Genomic DNA, 20,000 nt, shown 5'->3' on the forward strand with positions numbered 1-20,000 from the left:
GAACGCTCTCGCTTAATCTACCCACACATATTTCAACGTGGTAACAGCGACAGCTCACGTCCTAAAGTGTTTTGCACATGGTTAAGGCACTTTAACTCCAACAAATAAAACCAACAAATCAATGACTTATATTCTATGACTTATCTTCAACTCCATATCAGAGGTATTTCAAGCTGCAGCTTCTGCTTACGGCCATACCAGCCTGGATGCGCCCGATCTCGTCTGATCTCGGAAGCTAAGCAGGGTCGGGCCTGGTTAGTACTTGGATGGGAGACCGCCTGGGAATACCAGGTGCTGTAAGCTTTTTCAACCAGCAGAGAACGCTCTCGCTTAATCTACCCACACATATTTCAACGTGGTAACAGCGACAGCTCACGTCCTAAAGTGTTTTGCACATGGTTAAGGCACTTTAACTCCAACAAATAAAACCAACAAATCAATGACTTATATTCTATGCCTTATCTTCAACTCCATATAAGAGGTATTTCAAGCTGCACCTTCTGCTTACGGCCATACCAGCCTGGATGCGCCCGATCTCGTCTGATCTCGGAAGCTAAGCAGGGTCGGGCCTGGTTAGCACTTGGATGGGAGACCGCCTGGGAATAGCAGGTGCTGTAAGCTTTTTCAACCAGCACAGAACGCTCTCGCTTAATCTACCCACACATATTTCAACGTGGTAACAGCGACAGCTCACGTCCTAAAGTGTTTTGCACATGGTTAAGGCACTTTAACTCCAACAAATAAAACCAACAAATCAATGACTTATATTCTATGACTTATCTTCAACTCCATATAAGAGGTATTTCAAGCTGCAGCTTCTGCTTACGGCCATACCAGCCTGGATGCGCCCGATCTCGTCTGATCTCGGAAGCCAAGCAGGGTTGGGCCTGGTTAGTACTTGGATGGGAGACCGCCTGGAAATACCAGGTGCTGTAAGCTTTTTCAACCAGCAGAGAACGCTCTCGCTTAATCTACCCACACATATTTCAACGTGGTAACAGCGACAGCGCACGTCCTAAAGTGTTTTGCACATGGTTAAGGCACTTTAACTCCAACAAATAAGCGCTTCTAAATTATTATCACCAACAAATCAATGACTTATATTATATGACTTATCTTCAACTCCATATAAGAGGTATTTCAATCTGCAGCTTCAGCTTACGGCCATACCAGCCTGGATGCGCCCGATCTCGTCTGATCTCGGAAGCTAAGCAGGGTCGGGCCTGGTTAGTACTTGGATGGGAGACCGCCTGGGAATACCAGGTGCTGTAAGCTTTTTCAACCAGCAGAGAACGCTCTCGCTTAATCTACCCACACATATTTCAACGTGGTAACAGCGACAGCTCACGTCCTAAAGTCTTTTGCACATGGTTAAGGCACTTTAACTCCAACAAATAAAACCAACAAATCAATGACTTATATTCTATGACTTATCTTCAACTCCATATCAGAGGTATTTCAAGCTGCAGCTTCTGCTTACGGCCGTACCAGCCTGGATGCGCCCGATCTCGTCTGATCTCGGAAGCTAAGCAGGGTCGGGCCTGGTTAGTACTTGGATGGGAGACCGCCTGGGAATACCAGGTGCTGTAAGCTTTTTCAACCAGCAGAGAACGCTCTCGCTTAATCTACCCACACATATTTCAACGTGGTAACAGCGACAGCTCACGTCCTAAAGTGTTTTGCACATGGTTAAGGCACTTTAACTCCAACAAATAAAACCAACAAATCAATGACTTATATTCTATGACTTATCTTCAACTCCATATAAGAGGTATTTCAAGCTGCACCTTCTGCTTACGGCCATACCAGCCTGGATGCGCCCGATCTCGTCTGATCTCGGAAGCTAAGCAGGGTCGGGCCTGGTTAGCACTTGGATGGGAGACCGCCTGGGAATACCAGGTGCTGTAAGCTTTTTCAACCAGCAGAGAGCGCTCTCGCTTAATCTACCCACACATATTTCAACGTGGTAAGAGCGACAGCTCACGTCCTAAAGTGTTTTGCACATGGTTAAGGCACTTTAACTCCAACAAATAAAACCAACAAATCAATAACTTATATTCTATGACTTATCTTCAACTCCATATAAGAGGTATTTCAAGCTGCAGCTTCTGCTTACGGCCATACCAGCCTGGATGCGCCCGATCTCGTCTGATATCGGAAGCTAAGCAGGGTCGGGCCTGGTTAGTACTTGGATGGGAGACCGTCTGGGAATACCAGGTGCTGTAAGCTTTTTCAACCAGCAGAGAGCGCTCTCGCTTAATCTACCCACACATATTTCAACGTGGTAACAGCGACAGCTCACGTCCTGAAGTGTTTTGCACATGGTTAAGGCACTTTAACTCCAACAAATAAAACCAACAAATCAATGACTTATATTCTATGACTTATCTTCAACTCCATATAAGAGGTATTTCAAGCTGCAGCTTCAGCTTACGGCCATACCAGCCTGGATGCGCCCGATCTCGTCTGATCTCGGAAGCTAAGCAGGGTCGGGCCTGGTTAGTACTTGGATGGGAGACCGCCTGGGAATACCAGGTGCTGTAAGCTTTTTCAACCAGCAGAGAGCGCTCTCGCTTAATCTACCCACACATATTTCAACGTGGTAAGAGCGACAGCTCACGTCCTAAAGTGTTTTGCACATGGTTAAGGCACTTTAACTCCAACAAATAAAACCAACAAATCAATGACTTATATTCTATGACTTATCTTCAACTCCATATCAGAGGTATTTCAAGCTGCATCTTCTGCTTACGGCCATACCAGCCAGGATGCGCCCGATCTCGTCTGATCTCTGAAGCTAAGCAGTTTCGGGCCTGGTTAGTACTTGGATGGTAGACCGCCTGGGAATACCAGGTGCTGTAAGCATTTTCAACCAGCAGAGAGCGCTCTCGCTTAATCTACCCACACATATTTCAACGTGGTAACAGCGACAGCTCACGTCCAAAAGTGTTTTTCACATGGTTAAGGCACTTTAACTCCAACAAATAAGCGCTTCTAAATTATTATCACCAACAAATCAATGACTTATATTATATGACTTATCTTCAACTCCATATAAGAGGTATTTCAAGCAGCAGCTTCTGCTTACGGCCATACCAGCCTGGATGCGCCCGATCTCGTCTGATCTCGGAAGCTAAGCAGGGTCGGGCCTGGTTAGTACTTGGATGGGAGACCGCCTGGGAATACCAGGTGCTGTAAGCATTTTCAACCAGCAGAGAGCGCTCTCGCTTAATCTACCCACACATATTTCAACGTGGTAACAGTGACAGCTCACGTCCTGAATTGTTTTGCACATGGTTAAGGCACTTTAACTCCAACAAATAAAACCAACAAATCAATGACTTATATTCTATGACTTATCTTCAACTCCATATAAGAGGTATTTCAAGCTGCAGCTTCTGCTTACGGCCATACCAGCCTGGATGCGCCCGATCTCGTCTGATCTCGGTAGCTAAGCAGGGTCGGGCCTGGTTAGTACTTGGATGGGAGACCGCCTGGGAATACCAGGTGCTGTAAGCTTTTTCAACCAGCAGAGAGCGCTCTCGCTTAATCTACCCACACATATTTCAACGTGGTAACAGCGACAGCTCACGTCCTAAAGTGTTTTGCACATGGTTAAGGCACTTTAACTCCAACAAATATGCGCTTCTAAATTATTATCACCAACAAATCAATGACTTTTTTGTATGACTTATCTTCAACAACATATAAGAGGTATTTCAAGCTGCAGCCTCAGCTTACGGCCATACCAGCCTGGATGCGCCCGATCTCGTCTGATCTTGGAAGCTAAGCAGGGTCGGGCCTGGTTAGTACTTGGATGGGAGACCGCCTGGGAATACCAGGTGCTGTAAGCTTTTTCAACCAGCAGAGAGCGCTCTCGCTTAATCTACCCACACATATTTCAACGTGGTAAGGGCGACAGCTCACGTCCTAAAGTGTTTTGCACATGGTTAAGGCACTTTAACTCCAACAAATAAGCGCTTCTAAATTATTATCACCAACAAATCAATGACTTATATTCTATGACTTATCTTCAACTCCATATCAGAGGTATTTCAAGCTGCAGCTTCTGCTTACGGCCATACCAGCCTGGATGCGCCCGATCTCGTCTGATCTCGGAAGCTAAGCAGGGTCGGGCCTGGTTAGTACTTGGATGGGAGACCGCCTGGGAATACCAGGTGCTGTAAGCTTTTTCAACCAGCAGAGAACGCTCTCGCTTAATCTACCCACACATATTTCAACGTGGTAACAGCGACAGCTCACGTCCTAAAGTGTTTTGCACATGGTTAAGGCACTTTAACTCCAACAAATAAAACCAACAAATCAATGACTTATATTCTATGACTTATCTTCAACTCCATATAAGAGGTATTTCAAGCTGCACCTTCTGCTTACGGCCATACCAGCCTGGATGCGCCCGATCTCGTCTGATCTCGGAAGCTAAGCAGGGTCGGGCCTGGTTAGCACTTGGATGGGAGACCGCCTGGGAATAGCAGGTGCTGTAAGCTTTTTCAACCAGCAGAGAACGCTCTCGCTTAATCTACCCACAAATATTTCAACGTGGTAACAGCGACAGCTCACGTCCTAAAGTGTTTTGCACATGGTTAAGGCACTTTAACTCCAACAAATAAAACCAACAAATCAATGACTTATATTCTATGACTTATCTTCAACTCCATATAAGAGGTATTTCAAGCTGCAGCTTCTGCTTACGGCCATACCAGCCTGGATGCGCCCGATCTCGTCTGATCTCGGAAGCCAAGCAGGGTTGGGCCTGGTTAGTACTTGGATGGGAGACCGCCTGGAAATACCAGGTGCTGTAAGCTTTTTCAACCAGCAGAGAACGCTCTCGCTTAATCTACCCACACATATTTCAACGTGGTAACAGCGACAGCTCACGTCCTAAAGTGTTTTGCACATGGTTAAGGCACTTTAACTCCAACAAATAAAACCAACAAATCAATGACTTATATTCTATGACTTATCTTCAACTCCATATAAGAGGTATTTCCAACTGCAGCTTCTGCTTACGGCCATACCAGCCTGGATGCGCCCGATCTCGTCTGATCTCGGAAGCTAAGCAGGGTCGGGCCTGGTTAGTACTTGGATGGGAGACCGCCTGGGATTACCAGGTGCTGTAAGCATTTTCAACCAGCAGAGAGCGCTCTCGCTTAATCTACCCACACATATTTCAACGTGGTAACAGCGACAGCTCAGGTCCTAAAGTGTTTTGCACATGGTTAAGGCACTTTAACTCCAACAAATAAGCGCTTCTAAATTATTATCACCAACAAATCAATGACTTATATTAAATGACTTATCTTCAACTCCATATAAGAAGTATTTCAAGCAGCAGCTTCAGCTTACGGCCATACCAGCCTGGATGCGCCCGATCTTGTCTGATCTCGGAAGCTAATCAGGGTCTGGCCCGGTTAGTACTTGGATGGGAGACCGCCTGGGAATACCAGGTGCTGTAAGCTTTTTCAACCAGCAGAGAGCGCTCTCGCTTAATCTAACCACACATATTTCAACGTGGTAACAGCGACAGCTCACGTCCTAAAGTGTTTTGCACATGGTTAAGGCACTTTAACTCCAACAAATAAAACCAACAAATCAATGACTTATATTCTATGACTTATCTTCAACTCAATATAAGAGGTATTTCAAGCTGCAGCTTCTGCTTACGGCCATACCAGCCTGGATGCGCCCGATCTCGTCTGATCTCAGAAGCTAAGCAGGGTCGGGCCTGGTTAGTACTTGGATGGGAGACCGCCTGGGAATACCAGGTGCTGTGAGCTTTTTCAACCTGCAGAGAACGCTCTCGCTTAATCTACCCACATATATTTCAACGTGGTAACAGCGACAGCTCACGTCCTAAAGTGTTTTGCACATGGTTAAGGCACTTTAACTCCAACAAATAAGCGCTTCTAAATTATTATCACCAACAAATCAATGACTTATATTAAATGACTTATCTTCAACTCCATATAAGAGGTATTTCAAGCAGCAGCTTCAGCTTACGGCCATACCAGCCTGGATGCGCCCGATCTCGTCTGATCTCGGAAGCTAATCAGGGTCTGGCCCGGTTAGTACTTGGATGGGAGACCGCCTGGGAATACCAGGTGCTGTAAGCTTTTTCAACCAGCAGAGAGCGCTCTCGCTTAATCTAACCACACATATTTCAACGTGGTAACAGCGACAGCTCACGTCCTAAAGTGTTTTGCACATGGTTAAGGCACTTTAACTCCAACAAATAAAACCAACAAATCAATGACTTATATTCTATGACTTATCTTCAACTCCATATAAGAGGTATTTCAAGCTGCAGCTTCTGCTTACGGCCATACCAGCCTGGATGCGCCCGATCTCGTCTGATCTCAGAAGCTAAGCAGGGTCGGGCCTGGTTAGTACTTGGATGGGAGACCGCCTGGGAATACCAGGTGCTGTGAGCTTTTTCAACCTGCAGAGAACGCTCTCGCTTAATCTACCCACATATATTTCAACGTGGTAACAGCGACAGCTCACGTCCTAAAGTGTTTTGCACATGGTTAAGGCACTTTAACTCCAACAAATAAGCGCTTCTAAATTATTATCACCAACAAATCAATGACTTATATTATATGACTTATCTTCAACTCCATATAAGAGGTATTTCAAGCTGCAGCTTCAGCTTACGGCCATACCAGCCTGGACCTGCCCCTTTGCTAACGAGGCACTGGTGCAGCTGGCAGTGATTGTGTGCAGGGCGCGGTCGGTGTGGATTGTGGAGTGTGGAGAGTGGAACACAGGCAGAGAGGAAGCAGTGGAAAAGAGAAGGCTCCCCCCGGCAGCTTTTCGCTGCACGGGGGTCAGTCTCCAGACCTTTAAGGTGGAGATGGCGGATAAAAGAGGAGATGAGGTGGAGAGGATCATGCCAAATGCTGGCAGCGAGAGGACGATGCAGGGAGACGGAAGGAGGCTGTCGGCAGCATCGGTGACGGCGATGCCGGCGGAGGTGGAGAATAGGAGAATGGAGAAGGACGGTACGAATGGATCGATGGAAGGCAGACGACGGACGGACAAAGTGGACGGAGAGAGAGCAGGTCCGCGGCAAACGGCGGTGGATGAAAGAGACAAGCAGGGAGAGAGGAGCGGAGCGGAGGCGGAGGACAGAGCGCTGGTGGTCACGGTGGAGATCGAGGGGCCGGATGAAATCACAACGATTTAGCTGATCAAAGCTATTGATGGGACATGTGGACGTGTGGTGGGGTGCAGGCAGAAAGGTGGAAAAAAGTGGGAAATCTCGATGGGGAATCCCAAAGGGAAATCAAGACTGCTGGATGGATTTAAATTAAGGCAGTCAAACGTGATTGCGTCTGAGGTGGAAAAGGACACGAGGATTGTTTCCTTCCTAATGCTGCCCGTGTATATAACGGATGGACAGATCACTGAAAAGCTGAGACATTGGGGAGTAATGCCTGCATCCCACATCAGACGGCGGAAATGGGCGGGGACGCAGGTTTTTGATGGTACGAGATATTTAAAAGTGAGATTCACGGACACGGTCACGTCTCTGCCATACTCAACCAAGTTTGAGACCATTGAAGGGGCAGAGTACTTTAGAGTACTGCACGATCGGCAGGAAAGGGTGTGCAGGCTCTGTCTCCAACCGGGGCACATTGTAAGAGAGTGTCCTGATTTCACCTGCCACAAATGTAAGAAACATGGACATTACGCACGCGAGTGCACGGTGGACACGTGCAGGGGCTGCAAGAGAGCGGAGGACACCTGCGTCTGCTTGCAGACGGGAGCGGAGGAGGAGAAAGAGAAGACGGAGAATGGCTTGGGCGGAGAACGCAGGCTGGAGCAGCTGGAGGGATGCGCGCACGAGATCGAGGAAGGCGTGCACGAGTTGGATGAGAGCGAGATGGAGACGGAGAAGGAGATCGAGGAGGACGGGTCGGGAGAGGATGAGGAGAAGCGACCGACGACGGCGGGAGGACGGAGTGAGGAAGCGGTAGAGAGAGGGAGGAGAGGACGGCGAGGAATCGAGCGAGCTGGCAGCTGGCGCTCTCGCAGCCAGAGCAGCGTCGAGACGAGAGGAAGGATAAAAGAAAGAAGGAAGACTTCGCGGGAGGTGAGCGCTGAACTCACAGACTTGTGTGAGGGTACTAAAACAAAGAAATTGATGAAAGAGGGGGGAGGGAAGGGAGAGGGATGACATGGATAAATGATTAGGATGACAGCAGTGTTTGGACTTTTCCTTTTTCATTTATCCTCAATGTTGAGCGGCCTGCACATAATTTCGCAGAATGCGAACGGACTGAAGAACCCAGACAAACTGGAAAAAATGTTGAATATATGTGCAGCGGATATTATTTGTATACAGGAGACGCACTGGGATGGACGGATGATCGACACCTGTAAGGCAATGTGGAAGGGCTCGGTGTATGCGAGCAGGACAGATGACAATGTGGGGGGGGTGGCAATTTTGTTGAAGGAGGGGCTAAAATCAAGTCTTGTGCAAAATGACAATGGGGGGAGGTTTATAAAGATTTTGTTTGAATTTAGAGGAGTTTCTTTTTCGTTAGCAAATGTTTATGCACCAAATGACTCGAGGGAGAGAGGACTCTTTTTCCAGAAGTACGAAGGCTTTATGGGGACCAGTGATTTTGTGTTGGGGGATTTTAATGTCAAGATGAGTAGAATAGACATCAGGGACAGTGGGAAATTTCGAAATGATGCCTCAAGGGGAATACTGACTGAAATAATGAGGAAGTATCATATGTGGGACGTGTGGAGGCAGAAGAATCCTGAGGGGAAAGTGTTCTCCAGAACACAAATGTCGAATGAATGTTTGAAACAGAGCCGTATTGATTTAATTTTGATAAAAGAAAAGTATTATGATTTGGTCATGAATATGGAATATAAGGTTACGTGTCTCAGTGACCACACAACGGTACATCTTGAACTTGGTAGGAGGGAGGGGGGTAAGGGAGGGGGTTTGTGGCATTTCAATGCCAAACTACTGGAGGATGGTGACTTTAAAAAAAGAATGAAAGAGATTATTCAGCATGACAGCTCACAATGGTTGAATGGTGGGGAGGTGTTAGAGGGATGGGAAAATTTGAAGAAAAGAATCAGGAAGATAAGTATGAAACACGCAGCAAGGAGGAATTTCAAAAAGAAAGAGAGAGAAAAGTTCCTTAGAAGAGAAATCACACGTTTAAATGCTGCCGAGGTTATAAGTGAAGAAGCTGTGGTGAGCTGTCATGCTGAACTAAAGGAGATAGAGAGAATGAAATGTGAAGGTGCGATTGTGCGGAGCAGGGCGAGATATGCCGTAGAGGGGGAAAGGAACACTGGTTTTTTTTTGAGGATGGAGAAACAGAAACAACAGAAATGTTTTATCAGGGGAGTAAGGACTGAGGGGGGTGGGTTGAAGACAGACCTAGTGGGGATTTTGGGAGGTGTGCATGATTTTTACGGGAGGATGTTTACTAGCGAGGGAGTGGATGAGAGAGTGATGAAAGATGTGCTGGAGAGTGTGACTGTGAGTGTAACAGAAGAGGAGAGGGATGAATGTGACAGTGACATCACAGCAGAGGAAATAGAACAGGCAATTGCTGCTTTGAGTATGAATAGGAGTCCTGGTAGTGATGGCCTAACAGCCAATTTCTACAAAGCGTTTAAAGAACTGATGGGGCCGATTTTACATGCAGTTTTTAGAGAAATGGAAAGACGCCAGACAGTACCAGAATCATTCACAATGGGGATAATTACTCTGATCTTCAAGAAGGGGCAGGCTGATGATCTGGGGAACTACAGGCCAATCACACTACTGAACACAGACTACAAGGTGTTAATGAAAGTTTTTGCAAACAGACTAAAATATACTTTAAAATCAATCGTTCCAATAACACAAGCCTACAGTGTGCCGGATAGGGATATTGCAGACACAATTCTGAATATTAAAGGGATGGTGGAATATTTGAGGGCATCGGGAGAGGAGGGGATTATGTTGGCTTTAGATTTTAATAAAGCGTTTGATAGGGTGGAGCACGATTTTATGTGGGGAGTTCTAGAGAGGGTGGGATATGGTGAGAGGTTTAGAGGATGGTTAAAATTGATGTACAGACATGCGGTGGGGAGGGTGAAAGTGAATGGTGTTTTAACGGAAGTCTTCAAATTAGGGAGGTCAGTTAGGCAGGGGTGTCCGATGTCAGCACTCTTATACACTGTGGTGGCAGAGCCCTTAGCATGTATGATTAAAAGGGATGGAGAAATAAGAGGGATTGAGGTAAAAGGTGGGGGTGGTCTTAGTAAAATACAGCAATACGCGGATGACACAACGGTGACTGTAAGGGATATGGCAAGTATAAAAAGGGTGGTGGAATTGGTGGAAATATATGGGAAGGCATCAGGTGCAAGAATAAATATGTTAAAGTCAGAAATCATGTTTTTAAATGGGGTAGTGGCAAGTGGGGGAGTACCATTCAAGGTACAGGAGCACAGGATGAAGGTTCTCGGGATATATGTGGGGATGGAGGGGGAGAGGGTGAGGGATGAAACATGGTCAGAGGTACTGAATAAAATACAGAGGGTGCTGAATTTTTGGAAGCTGAGGCGACTGACGGTTAAAGGGCGGGTGGTGGTGGTGAATAGTCTTTTGTTTTCAAAAATGGTTTATGTAATGGAGGTGCTAGAAGTGCCAGAATGGGTGGTGAAGAAATTGAATGAACTGATGGGGGGTTTTATATGGGGTGGGAAGAAAAGTAGAATAGCGAGAGCAACCTTGATTGGGGGGTATGAGCAGGGAGGTTTGAAATTAGTTGACATAGAGAGCAAAAAGAAGGCTTTAAGAATAAAACGGGGGAGGGCTTTCTTGTATGGGGAGGGAGAGCACTGCTGGAAGAAGGTGATGGGGTTTTTTTTAAAGAGGAAGCTGGGAAATGAGTTTGCAATGCTAATGCAGACAAACGCTTACCTGACGGCAGGACTCCCGCAGTTCTATAGAGAGATCCTGGCTGCACAGGCAGAGCTGCTGAAAAACGCGAGGTGGGACTGCACAGATCTGGAGACCATTAGAGAGGTGCCATTGTTTGGCAACGGGAACATCAAACATGAAGGACAGCCACTAAAGCCAAAATACTTTGTGGAAGCGGGACTCATGCAAATAAAACATGTCATGTATGAAGTGGTGCCAGGTTTTTTGTCGGCTACAGCCATTTACGAATGTGTGCATGAATACAATGATAGAATAAGTTTAGAGCAAGTAAGGAAGGACTACGAATTAGTGAAGCAGAGCATACCGGGAAGGTGGAGGGAGAAAATAGACACAGAGGTGGTAGTGAATAGGACCGGGAGGGTGCCGATGTTGTATATAGAGAGGGGGGGGGAATGGGTGACTTTGGAGGGAGTGAAAGTGAAACAGCTATACAGAATGTTTGTGAAACAGGTGGTGAGACTCCCGGCTTCCCTGGAGAACTGGTGCAGGGCAGATGGGACTCTGAACATAAAACAAGTGTGGGGGAAATGGAAGATTAAAGAAAACAGCATTGAAGCCGAGGATAATGATTTTAAACTACGACATAGGAAGATTTTTACGAATGTGGTCATGCACCAGTTTGACAGGGAGGTCGGGAGGATGTGTGATGTCTGTAAGGAGAAGGATGAGGATATTAGACACATGTATGTGGAGTGCGTGAGATTACGGCCGTTTTTTAAGAGACTGAAAACCTGTATGGTGGACAAGTTGAACATGGAATGGGAGATGGAGGATGGGTGGGACAAATTTGTGTTATTTGGGATTTGGGAGAAGAGCAGGGTGGAAAATAGTGGGCTGTGCAAATTTTTACTGAGCCATGCACGGTGGGCCATCAAAGCCAGAAGGAATGTGGCTCGGTTTGAAGGGAGGGTGGCACCGATTTGGGTTTTTTTCAAGGGCTTAGTGAAAAAACAGATTAATTATAAATACATCTGTGGGATTGAAGGTTTCGCCCCTCTCTTTTTGAGGGGGAACACGCTGGTGTCTGTGGACGAGAGGGAGAGACTGGTATGGGATTGGGGGGGAGGGGGTGGAGGGATTGGGGGAGCGGAAGTGAGTGATTGAAGGTTTTCTTCCATGTGATAAGGGGTATGGGGTATGTGTTGTACTGTTTTGTTTTTTTTTTTTTTTTTTTTTTTTTTTTTTTTTTTTTGCTGGTTTGTTACATGGTTTTTTTTTTGCACATGCGTGTATAGAGATATATGTTTGAAGTTTGTAATATTATAAGTTGTTTTTTTTTGTTTTTTTTTGTTGTTTTTTTGTTGTTGAAATAAGAGAGTGTAAAAAAGTGAAGAGAATGCTTTGTGCAAAAGTAGCAGGAAATTGTTTTATTTTTTGTCTGGTATGCAGGAATGTATATAAAATATATTTTTTAACGAAAATGTATTTTCATAATAAAAGACAAAAAAAAAAAAAAAAAAAAAGATGCGCCTGATCTCGTCTGATCTCGGAAGCTAAGCAGGGTCGGGCCTGGTTAGTACTTGGATGGGAGACCGCCTGGGAATACCAGGTGCTGTAAGCATTTTCAACCAGCAGAGAGCGCTCTCGCTTAATCTACCCACACATATTTCAACGTGGTAACAGCGACAGCTCACGTCCAAAAGTGTTTTTCACATGGTAAAGGCACTTTAACTCCAACAAATAAGCGCTTCTAAATTATTATCACCAACAAATCAATGACTTATATTATATGACTTATCTTCAACTCCATATAAGAGGTATTTCAAGCTGCAGCTTCAGCTTACGGCCATACCAGCCTGGATGCGCCCGATCTCGTCTGATCTCGGAAGCTAAGCAGGGTCGGGCCTGGTTAGTACTTGGATGGGAGACCGCCTGGGAATACCAGGTGCTGTAAGCTTTTTCAACCAGCAGAGAGCGGTCTCGCTTAATCTACCCACACATATTTCAACGTGGTAACAGCGACAGCTCACGTCCTAAAGTGTTTTGCATATGGTAAAGGCACTTTAACTCCAACAAATAAGTGCTTCTAAATTATTATCACCAACAAATCAATGACTTATATTATATGACTTATCTTCAACTCCATATAAGAGGTATTTCAAGCTGCAGCTTCTGCTTACGGCCATACCAGCCTGGATGCGCCCGATCTCGTCTGATATCGGAAGCTAAGCAGGGTCGGGCCTGGTTAGTACTTGGTTGGGAGACCGTCTGGGAATACCAGGTGCTGTAAGCTTTTTCAACCAGCAGAGAGCGCTCTCGCTTAATCTACCCACACATATTTCAACGTGGTAACAGCGACAGCTCACGTCCTGAAGTGTTTTGCACATGGTTAAGGCACTTTAACTCCAACAAATAAAACCAACAAATCAATGACTTATATTCTATGACTTATCTTCAACTCCATATAAGAGGTATTTCAAGCTGCAGCTTCAGCTTACGGCCATACCAGCCTGGATGCGCCCGATCTCGTCTGATCTCGGAAGCTAAGCAGGGTCGGGCCTGGTTAGTACTTGGATGGGAGACCGCCTGGGAATACCAGGTGCTGTAACCTTTTTCAACCAGCAGAGAGCGCTCTCGCTTAATCTACCCACACATATTTCAACGTGGTAAGAGCGACAGCTCACGTCCTAAAGTGTTTTGCACATGGTTAAGGCACTTTAACTCCAACAAATAAAACCAACAAATCAATGACTTATATTCTATGACTTATCTTCAACTCCATATCAGAGGTATTTCAAGCTGCAGCTTCTGCTTACGGCCATACCAGCCTGGATGGGCCCGATCTCGTCTGATCTCTGAAGCTAAGCAGGGTCTGGCCTGGTTAGTACTTGGATGGTAGACCGCCTGGGAATACCAGGTGCTGTAAGCTTTTTCAACCAGCAGAGAGCGCTCTCGCTTAATCTACCCACACATATTTCAACGTGGTAACAGCGACAGCTCACGTCCTAAAGTGTTTTGCACATGGTTAAGGCACTTTAACTCCAACAAATAAAACCAACAAATCAATGACTTATATTCTATGACTTATCTTCAACTCCATATAAGAGGTATTTCAAGCTGCAGCTTCAGCTTACGGCCATACCAGCCTGGATGCGCCCGATCTCGTCTGATCTCGGAAGCTAAGCAGGGTCGGGCCTGGTTAGTACTTGGATGGGAGACCGCCTGGGAATACCAGGTGCTGTAAGCTTTTTCAACCAGCAGAGAGCGCTCTCGCTTAATCTACCCACACATATTTCAACGTGGTAAGAGCGACAGCTCACGTCCTAAAGTGTTTTGCACATGGTTAAGGCACTTTAACTCCAACAAATAAAACCAACAAATCAATGACTTATATTCTATGACTTATCTTCAACTCCATATCAGAGGTATTTCAAGCTGCAGCTTCTGCTTACGGCCATACCAGCCTGGATGGGCCCGATCTCGTCTGATCTCTGAAGCTAAGCAGGGTCTGGCCTGGTTAGTACTTGGATGGTAGACCGCCTGGGAATACCAGGTGCTGTAAGCTTTTTCAACCAGCAGAGAGCGCTCTCGCTTAATCTACCCACACATATTTCAACGTGGTAACAGCGACAGCTCACGTCCTAAAGTGTTTTGCACATGGTTAAGGCACTTTAACTCCAACAAATAAAACCAACAAATCAATGACTTATATTCTATGACTTATCTTCAACTCCATATAAGAGGTATTTCAAGCTGCAGCTTCAGCTTACGGCCATACCAGCCTGGATGCGCCCGATCTCGTCTGATCTCGGAAGCTAAGCAGGGTCGGGCCTGGTTAGTACTTGGATGGGAGACCGCCTGGGAATACCAGGTGCTGTAAGCTTTTTCAACCAGCAGAGAGCGCTCTCGCTTAATCTACCCACACATATTTCAACGTGGTAAGAGCGACAGCTCACGTCCTAAAGTGTTTTGCACATGGTTAAGGCACTTTAACTCCAACAAATAAAACCAACAAATCAATGACTTATATTCTATGACTTATCTTCAACTCCATATCAGAGGTATTTCAAGCTGCAGCTTCTGCTTACGGCCATACCAGCCTGGATGCGCCCGATCTCGTCTGATCTCTGAAGCTAAGCAGGGTCGGCCTGGTTAGTACTTGGATGGTAGACCGCCTGGGAATACCAGGTGCTGTAAGCTTTTTCAACCAGCAGAGAGCGCTCTCGCTTAATCTGCCCACACATATTTCAATGTGGTAACAGCGACAGCTCACGTCCTAAAGTGTTTTGCACATGGTTAAGGCACTTTAACTCCAACAAATAAAACCAACAAATTAATGACTTATATTCTATGACTTATCTTCAACTCCATATAAGAGGTATTTCAAGCTGCAGCTTCTGCTTACGGCCATACCAGCCTGGATGAGCCCGATCTCGTCTGATCTCGGAAGCTAAGCAGGGTCGGGCCTGGTTAGTACTTGGATGGGAGACCGCCTGGGAATACCAGGTGCTGTAAGCATTTTCAACCAGCAGAGAGCGCTCTCGCTTAATCTACCCACACATATTTCAACGTGGTAACAGCGACAGCTCACGTCCAAAAGTGTTTTTCACATGGTAAAGGCACTTTAATCAGAATCAGAATCAGAATCAGAATCAGCTTTATTGGCCAGGTTCGAACATTGTCCAACAAGGAATTTGATTCGGTTATTTCGCTCTTTGGTAGTAAAAAAAATAAACAATAAACAAATAAACAATAAACAAATGTGGTATTACTATCTACAGTATAAACATTTTAACATTTTAAGGTGCAGCAGTTTGAGGTAGTGATAAAAAAAGGATAGTTCTGAATAAAAATAAGAATAAGTATAGTATAACCTATATACAATTTTAACAGACAAATTATACAAAAAATACAAAAAATTATACAAAAGGAAGTACAAAAAGTAAGTACAAAAGTGAGAGGTGCAGCAGAGTGAGGCAGACATGATTATTAAAGAGGGTGCTGGATGATTTTTATTGCACGTGTTTGGTTACTCTGAGACTTATTGATTGTGGGAGTTCATCAGAGCAACCGCTTGCGGGAAGAAACTGTCTTTGTGTCTGGAGGTTCTGGCGCACAGAGCTCTGTAGCGCCGTCCAGAGGGGAGGAGTTGGAACAGGCGGTGTCCCGGGTGTGAGGGGTCTGCAGAGATTCGACCTGCCCGTTTCCTGGTCCTGGACCGGTACAGGTCGTCGATAGATGGGAGGTTAGTCCCAACTATCCTCTCTGCAGTCCTGATTGTCCGTTGCAGTCTGTGCCTGTCTAGTTTGGTGGCTGATCCAAACCAGACAGTGATGGAGGTGCAAATTAACTCCAACAAATAAGCGCTTCTAAATTATTATCACCAACAAATCAATGACTTATATTATATGACTTATCTTCAACTCCATATAAGAGGTATTTCAAGCTGCAGCTTCAGCTTACGGCCATACCAGCCTGGATGCGCCCGATCTCGTCTGATCTCGGAAGCTAAGCAGGGTCGGGCCTGGTTAGTACTTGGATGGGAGACCGCCTGGGAATACCAGGCGCTGTAAGCTTTTTCAACCAGCAGAGAGCGCTCTCGCTTAATCTACCCACACATATTTCAACGTGGTAAGAGCGACAGCTCACGTCCTAAAGTGTTTTGCACATGGTTAAGGCACTTTAACTCCAACAAATAAAACCAACAAATCAATGACTTATATTCTATGACTTATCTTCAACTCCATATAAGAGGTATTTCAAGCTGCAGCTTCTGCTTACGGCCATACCAGCCTGGATGCGCCCGATCTCGTCTGATATCGGAAGCTAAGCAGGGTCGGGCCTGGTTAGTACTTGGTTGGGAGACCGTCTGGGAATACCAGGTGCTGTAAGCTTTTTCAACCAGCAGAGAGCGCTCTCGCTTAATCTACCCACACATATTTCAACGTGGTAAGAGCGACAGCTCACGTCCTAAAGTGTTTTGCACATGGTTAAGGCACTTTAACTCCAACAAATAAAACCAACAAATCAATGACTTATATTCTATGACTTATCTTCAACTCCATATCAGAGGTATTTCAAGCTGCAGCTTCTGCTTACGGCCATACCAGCCTGGATGCGCCCGATCTCGTCTGATCTCTGAAGCTAAGCAGGGTCGGGCCTGGTTAGTACTTGGATGGTAGACCGCCTGGGAATACCAGGTGCTGTAAGCTTTTTCAACCAGCAGAGAGCGCTCTCGCTTAATCTGCCCACACATATTTCAATGTGGTAACAGCGACAGCTCACGTCCTAAAGTGTTTTGCACATGGTTAAGGCACTTTAACTCCAACAAATAAAACCAACAAATTAATGACTTATATTCTATGACTTATCTTCAACTCCATATAAGAGGTATTTCAAGCTGCAGCTTCTGCTTACGGCCATACCAGCCTGGATGAGCCCGATCTCGTCTGATCTCGGAAGCTAAGCAGGGTCGGGCCTGGTTAGTACTTGGATGGGAGACCGCCTGGGAATACCAGGTGCTGTAAGCATTTTCAACCAGCAGAGAGCGCTCTCGCTTAATCTACCCACACATATTTCAACGTGGTAACAGCGACAGCTCACGTCCAAAAGTGTTTTTCACATGGTAAAGGCACTTTAACTCCAACAAATAAGCGCTTCTAAATTATTATCACCAACAAATCAATGACTTATATTATATGACTTATCTTCAACTCCATATAAGAGGAATTTCAAGCTGCAGCTTCAGCTTACGGCCATACCAGCCTGGATGCGCCCGATCTCGTCTGATCTCGGAAGCTAAGCAGGGTCGGGCCTGGTTAGTACTTGGATGGGAGACCGCCTGGGAATACCAGGTGCTGTAAGCTTTTTCAACCAGCAGAGAGCGGTCTCGCTTAATCTACCCACACATATTTCAACGTGGTAACAGCGACAGCTCACGTCCTAAAGTGTTTTGCATATGGTAAAGGCACTTTAACTCCAACAAATAAGTGCTTCTAAATTATTATCACCAACAAATCAATGACTTATATTATATGACTTATCTTCAACTCCATATAAGAGGTATTTCAAGCTGCAGCTTCAGCTTACGGCCATACCAGCCTGGATGCGCCCGATCTCGTCTGATCTCGGAAGCTAAGCAGGGTCGGGCCTGGTTAGTACTTGGATGGGAGACCGCCTGGGAATACCAGGCGCTGTAAGCTTTTTCAACCAGCAGAGAGCGCTCTCGCTTAATCTACCCACACATATTTCAACGTGGTAAGAGCGACAGCTCACGTCCTAAAGTGTTTTGCACATGGTTAAGGCACTTTAACTCCAACAAATAAAACCAACAAATCAATGACTTATATTATATGACTTATCTTCAACTCCATATAAGAGGTATTTCAAGCTGCAGCTTCTGCTTACGGCCATACCAGCCTGGATGCGCCCGATCTCGTCTGATATCGGAAGCTAAGCAGGGTCGGGCCTGGTTAGTACTTGGTTGGGAGACCGTCTGGGAATACCAGGTGCTGTAAGCTTTTTCAAGCAGCAGAGAGCGCTCTCGCTTAATCTACCCACACATATTTCAACGTGGTAAGAGCGACAGCTCACGTCCTAAAGTGTTTTGCACATGGTTAAGGCACTTTAACTCCAACAAATAAAACCAACAAATCAATGACTTATATTCTATGACTTATCTTCAACTCCATATCAGAGGTATTTCAAGCTGCAGCTTCTGCTTACGGCCATACCAGCCTGGATGCGCCCGATCTCGTCTGATCTCTGAAGCTAAGCAGGGTCGGGCCTGGTTAGTACTTGGATGGTAGACCGCCTGGGAATACCAGGTGCTGTAAGCTTTTTCAACCAGCAGAGAGCGCTCTCGCTTAATCTGCCCACACATATTTCAATGTGGTAACAGCGACAGCTCACGTCCTAAAGTGTTTTGCACATGGTTAAGGCACTTTAACTCCAACAAATAAAACCAACAAATTAATGACTTATATTCTATGACTTATCTTCAACTCCATATAAGAGGTATTTCAAGCTGCAGCTTCTGCTTACGGCCATACCAGCCTGGATGAGCCCGATCTCGTCTGATCTCGGAAGCTAAGCAGGGTCGGGCCTGGTTAGTACTTGGATGGGAGACCGCCTGGGAATACCAGGTGCTGTAAGCATTTTCAACCAGCAGAGAGCGCTCTCGCTTAATCTACCCACACATATTTCAACGTGGTAACAGCGACAGCTCACGTCCAAAAGTGTTTTTCACATGGTAAAGGCACTTTAACTCCAACAAATAAGCGCTTCTAAATTATTATCACCAACAAATCAATGACTTATATTATATGACTTATCTTCAACTCCATATAAGAGGAATTTCAAGCTGCAGCTTCAGCTTACGGCCATACATGCCTGGATGCGCCCGATCTCGTCTGATCTCGGAAGCTAAGCAGGGTCGGGCCTGGTTAGTACTTGGATGGGAGACCGCCTGGGAATACCAGGTGCTGTAAGCTTTTTCAACCAGCAGAGAGCGGTCTCGCTTAATCTACCCACACATATTTCAACGTGGTAACAGCGACAGCTCACGTCCTAAAGTGTTTTGCATATGGTAAAGGCACTTTAACTCCAACAAATAAGTGCTTCTAAATTATTATCACCAACAAATCAATGACTTATATTATATGACTTATCTTCAACTCCATATAAGAGGTATTTCAAGCTGCAGCTTCAGCTTACGGCCATACCAGCCTGGATGCGCCCGATCTCGTCTGATCTCGGAAGCTAAGCAGGGTCGGGCCTGGTTAGTACTTGGATGGGAGACCGCCTGGGAATACCAGGCGCTGTAAGCTTTTTCAACCAGCAGAGAGCGCTCTCGCTTAATCTACCCACACATATTTCAACGTGGTAAGAGCGACAGCTCACGTCCTAAAGTGTTTTGCACATGGTTAAGGCACTTTAACTCCAACAAATAAAACCAACAAATCAATGACTTATATTCTATGACTTATCTTCAACTCCATATAAGAGGTATTTCAAGCTGCAGCTTCTGCTTACGGCCATACCAGCCTGGATGCGCCCGATCTCGTCTGATATC

At 45.7% G+C, this 20,000-nt stretch overlaps 38 non-coding genes and 3 pseudogenes across 38 annotated transcripts in view; all 41 read left to right on the forward strand.

The window, feature by feature from the left end:
- Positions 1-184: 184 nt before the first annotated feature.
- LOC133436694 (5S ribosomal RNA) lies at positions 185-303 on the forward strand. The gene has a single exon (XR_009780211.1). It is a non-coding gene; the product is annotated as a 5S ribosomal RNA (ribosomal RNA).
- Positions 304-502: 199 nt separating this feature from the next.
- LOC133436642 (5S ribosomal RNA) lies at positions 503-621 on the forward strand. Its single transcript, XR_009780169.1, has one exon. It is a non-coding gene; the product is annotated as a 5S ribosomal RNA (ribosomal RNA).
- A 199-nt stretch (positions 622-820) lies between these two features.
- On the forward strand, positions 821-939 carry LOC133436590 (5S ribosomal RNA). The gene has a single exon (XR_009780121.1). It is a non-coding gene; the product is annotated as a 5S ribosomal RNA (ribosomal RNA).
- Positions 940-1,156: 217 nt separating this feature from the next.
- Positions 1,157-1,275, forward strand: LOC133436695 (5S ribosomal RNA). The gene has a single exon (XR_009780212.1). It is a non-coding gene; the product is annotated as a 5S ribosomal RNA (ribosomal RNA).
- A 199-nt stretch (positions 1,276-1,474) lies between these two features.
- Positions 1,475-1,593, forward strand: LOC133436535 (5S ribosomal RNA). The gene has a single exon (XR_009780068.1). It is a non-coding gene; the product is annotated as a 5S ribosomal RNA (ribosomal RNA).
- Positions 1,594-1,792: 199 nt separating this feature from the next.
- LOC133436599 (5S ribosomal RNA) lies at positions 1,793-1,911 on the forward strand. Its single transcript, XR_009780129.1, has one exon. It is a non-coding gene; the product is annotated as a 5S ribosomal RNA (ribosomal RNA).
- Positions 1,912-2,110: 199 nt separating this feature from the next.
- LOC133436595 (5S ribosomal RNA) lies at positions 2,111-2,229 on the forward strand. Its single transcript, XR_009780126.1, has one exon. It is a non-coding gene; the product is annotated as a 5S ribosomal RNA (ribosomal RNA).
- A 199-nt stretch (positions 2,230-2,428) lies between these two features.
- LOC133436696 (5S ribosomal RNA) lies at positions 2,429-2,547 on the forward strand. Its single transcript, XR_009780213.1, has one exon. It is a non-coding gene; the product is annotated as a 5S ribosomal RNA (ribosomal RNA).
- A 199-nt stretch (positions 2,548-2,746) lies between these two features.
- Positions 2,747-2,865, forward strand: LOC133436656 (5S ribosomal RNA). Its single transcript, XR_009780183.1, has one exon. It is a non-coding gene; the product is annotated as a 5S ribosomal RNA (ribosomal RNA).
- Positions 2,866-3,082: 217 nt separating this feature from the next.
- On the forward strand, positions 3,083-3,201 carry LOC133436492 (5S ribosomal RNA). Its single transcript, XR_009780028.1, has one exon. It is a non-coding gene; the product is annotated as a 5S ribosomal RNA (ribosomal RNA).
- Positions 3,202-3,400: 199 nt separating this feature from the next.
- LOC133436508 (5S ribosomal RNA) lies at positions 3,401-3,519 on the forward strand. The gene has a single exon (XR_009780043.1). It is a non-coding gene; the product is annotated as a 5S ribosomal RNA (ribosomal RNA).
- Positions 3,520-3,735: 216 nt separating this feature from the next.
- Positions 3,736-3,854, forward strand: LOC133436542 (5S ribosomal RNA). Its single transcript, XR_009780075.1, has one exon. It is a non-coding gene; the product is annotated as a 5S ribosomal RNA (ribosomal RNA).
- A 217-nt stretch (positions 3,855-4,071) lies between these two features.
- LOC133436697 (5S ribosomal RNA) lies at positions 4,072-4,190 on the forward strand. Its single transcript, XR_009780214.1, has one exon. It is a non-coding gene; the product is annotated as a 5S ribosomal RNA (ribosomal RNA).
- Positions 4,191-4,389: 199 nt separating this feature from the next.
- LOC133436643 (5S ribosomal RNA) lies at positions 4,390-4,508 on the forward strand. The gene has a single exon (XR_009780170.1). It is a non-coding gene; the product is annotated as a 5S ribosomal RNA (ribosomal RNA).
- A 199-nt stretch (positions 4,509-4,707) lies between these two features.
- Positions 4,708-4,826, forward strand: LOC133436591 (5S ribosomal RNA). The gene has a single exon (XR_009780122.1). It is a non-coding gene; the product is annotated as a 5S ribosomal RNA (ribosomal RNA).
- A 199-nt stretch (positions 4,827-5,025) lies between these two features.
- On the forward strand, positions 5,026-5,144 carry LOC133436600 (5S ribosomal RNA). The gene has a single exon (XR_009780130.1). It is a non-coding gene; the product is annotated as a 5S ribosomal RNA (ribosomal RNA).
- Positions 5,145-5,361: 217 nt separating this feature from the next.
- LOC133436657 (5S ribosomal RNA) lies at positions 5,362-5,480 on the forward strand. The gene has a single exon (XR_009780184.1). It is a non-coding gene; the product is annotated as a 5S ribosomal RNA (ribosomal RNA).
- A 199-nt stretch (positions 5,481-5,679) lies between these two features.
- LOC133436601 (5S ribosomal RNA) lies at positions 5,680-5,798 on the forward strand. Its single transcript, XR_009780131.1, has one exon. It is a non-coding gene; the product is annotated as a 5S ribosomal RNA (ribosomal RNA).
- A 217-nt stretch (positions 5,799-6,015) lies between these two features.
- On the forward strand, positions 6,016-6,134 carry LOC133436637 (5S ribosomal RNA). The gene has a single exon (XR_009780165.1). It is a non-coding gene; the product is annotated as a 5S ribosomal RNA (ribosomal RNA).
- Positions 6,135-6,333: 199 nt separating this feature from the next.
- LOC133436602 (5S ribosomal RNA) lies at positions 6,334-6,452 on the forward strand. Its single transcript, XR_009780132.1, has one exon. It is a non-coding gene; the product is annotated as a 5S ribosomal RNA (ribosomal RNA).
- Positions 6,453-12,765: 6,313 nt separating this feature from the next.
- Positions 12,766-12,884, forward strand: LOC133436698 (5S ribosomal RNA). Its single transcript, XR_009780215.1, has one exon. It is a non-coding gene; the product is annotated as a 5S ribosomal RNA (ribosomal RNA).
- Positions 12,885-13,101: 217 nt separating this feature from the next.
- LOC133436611 (5S ribosomal RNA) lies at positions 13,102-13,220 on the forward strand. Its single transcript, XR_009780141.1, has one exon. It is a non-coding gene; the product is annotated as a 5S ribosomal RNA (ribosomal RNA).
- A 199-nt stretch (positions 13,221-13,419) lies between these two features.
- Positions 13,420-13,538, forward strand: LOC133436559 (5S ribosomal RNA). The gene has a single exon (XR_009780091.1). It is a non-coding gene; the product is annotated as a 5S ribosomal RNA (ribosomal RNA).
- Positions 13,539-13,737: 199 nt separating this feature from the next.
- LOC133436667 (5S ribosomal RNA) lies at positions 13,738-13,856 on the forward strand (annotated as a pseudogene).
- Positions 13,857-14,055: 199 nt separating this feature from the next.
- On the forward strand, positions 14,056-14,174 carry LOC133436699 (5S ribosomal RNA). Its single transcript, XR_009780216.1, has one exon. It is a non-coding gene; the product is annotated as a 5S ribosomal RNA (ribosomal RNA).
- Positions 14,175-14,373: 199 nt separating this feature from the next.
- Positions 14,374-14,492, forward strand: LOC133436668 (5S ribosomal RNA; annotated as a pseudogene).
- A 199-nt stretch (positions 14,493-14,691) lies between these two features.
- On the forward strand, positions 14,692-14,810 carry LOC133436701 (5S ribosomal RNA). The gene has a single exon (XR_009780218.1). It is a non-coding gene; the product is annotated as a 5S ribosomal RNA (ribosomal RNA).
- A 199-nt stretch (positions 14,811-15,009) lies between these two features.
- Positions 15,010-15,127, forward strand: LOC133436665 (5S ribosomal RNA; annotated as a pseudogene).
- Positions 15,128-15,326: 199 nt separating this feature from the next.
- Positions 15,327-15,445, forward strand: LOC133436576 (5S ribosomal RNA). The gene has a single exon (XR_009780108.1). It is a non-coding gene; the product is annotated as a 5S ribosomal RNA (ribosomal RNA).
- A 939-nt stretch (positions 15,446-16,384) lies between these two features.
- Positions 16,385-16,503, forward strand: LOC133436512 (5S ribosomal RNA). Its single transcript, XR_009780047.1, has one exon. It is a non-coding gene; the product is annotated as a 5S ribosomal RNA (ribosomal RNA).
- Positions 16,504-16,702: 199 nt separating this feature from the next.
- Positions 16,703-16,821, forward strand: LOC133436612 (5S ribosomal RNA). The gene has a single exon (XR_009780142.1). It is a non-coding gene; the product is annotated as a 5S ribosomal RNA (ribosomal RNA).
- A 199-nt stretch (positions 16,822-17,020) lies between these two features.
- Positions 17,021-17,139, forward strand: LOC133436620 (5S ribosomal RNA). Its single transcript, XR_009780149.1, has one exon. It is a non-coding gene; the product is annotated as a 5S ribosomal RNA (ribosomal RNA).
- Positions 17,140-17,338: 199 nt separating this feature from the next.
- Positions 17,339-17,457, forward strand: LOC133436577 (5S ribosomal RNA). The gene has a single exon (XR_009780109.1). It is a non-coding gene; the product is annotated as a 5S ribosomal RNA (ribosomal RNA).
- Positions 17,458-17,674: 217 nt separating this feature from the next.
- Positions 17,675-17,793, forward strand: LOC133436702 (5S ribosomal RNA). The gene has a single exon (XR_009780219.1). It is a non-coding gene; the product is annotated as a 5S ribosomal RNA (ribosomal RNA).
- Positions 17,794-18,010: 217 nt separating this feature from the next.
- LOC133436513 (5S ribosomal RNA) lies at positions 18,011-18,129 on the forward strand. The gene has a single exon (XR_009780048.1). It is a non-coding gene; the product is annotated as a 5S ribosomal RNA (ribosomal RNA).
- A 199-nt stretch (positions 18,130-18,328) lies between these two features.
- On the forward strand, positions 18,329-18,447 carry LOC133436613 (5S ribosomal RNA). Its single transcript, XR_009780143.1, has one exon. It is a non-coding gene; the product is annotated as a 5S ribosomal RNA (ribosomal RNA).
- A 199-nt stretch (positions 18,448-18,646) lies between these two features.
- Positions 18,647-18,765, forward strand: LOC133436621 (5S ribosomal RNA). The gene has a single exon (XR_009780150.1). It is a non-coding gene; the product is annotated as a 5S ribosomal RNA (ribosomal RNA).
- A 199-nt stretch (positions 18,766-18,964) lies between these two features.
- Positions 18,965-19,083, forward strand: LOC133436578 (5S ribosomal RNA). Its single transcript, XR_009780110.1, has one exon. It is a non-coding gene; the product is annotated as a 5S ribosomal RNA (ribosomal RNA).
- Positions 19,084-19,300: 217 nt separating this feature from the next.
- On the forward strand, positions 19,301-19,419 carry LOC133436606 (5S ribosomal RNA). Its single transcript, XR_009780136.1, has one exon. It is a non-coding gene; the product is annotated as a 5S ribosomal RNA (ribosomal RNA).
- Positions 19,420-19,636: 217 nt separating this feature from the next.
- LOC133436515 (5S ribosomal RNA) lies at positions 19,637-19,755 on the forward strand. Its single transcript, XR_009780049.1, has one exon. It is a non-coding gene; the product is annotated as a 5S ribosomal RNA (ribosomal RNA).
- A 199-nt stretch (positions 19,756-19,954) lies between these two features.
- The window catches only part of LOC133436615 (5S ribosomal RNA), a 119-nt gene continuing 73 nt past the window's right edge, over positions 19,955-20,000 (forward strand). The window contains exon 1 of the ribosomal RNA XR_009780144.1: positions 19,955-20,000. This exon is cut by the window's right edge and continues 73 nt beyond it. This is a non-coding gene — a ribosomal RNA (5S ribosomal RNA).

Source organism: Cololabis saira, unplaced genomic scaffold (assembly GCF_033807715.1).
Source record: "Cololabis saira isolate AMF1-May2022 unplaced genomic scaffold, fColSai1.1 scf060, whole genome shotgun sequence".
Taxonomy (NCBI): Eukaryota; Metazoa; Chordata; class Actinopteri; order Beloniformes; family Belonidae; genus Cololabis; species Cololabis saira.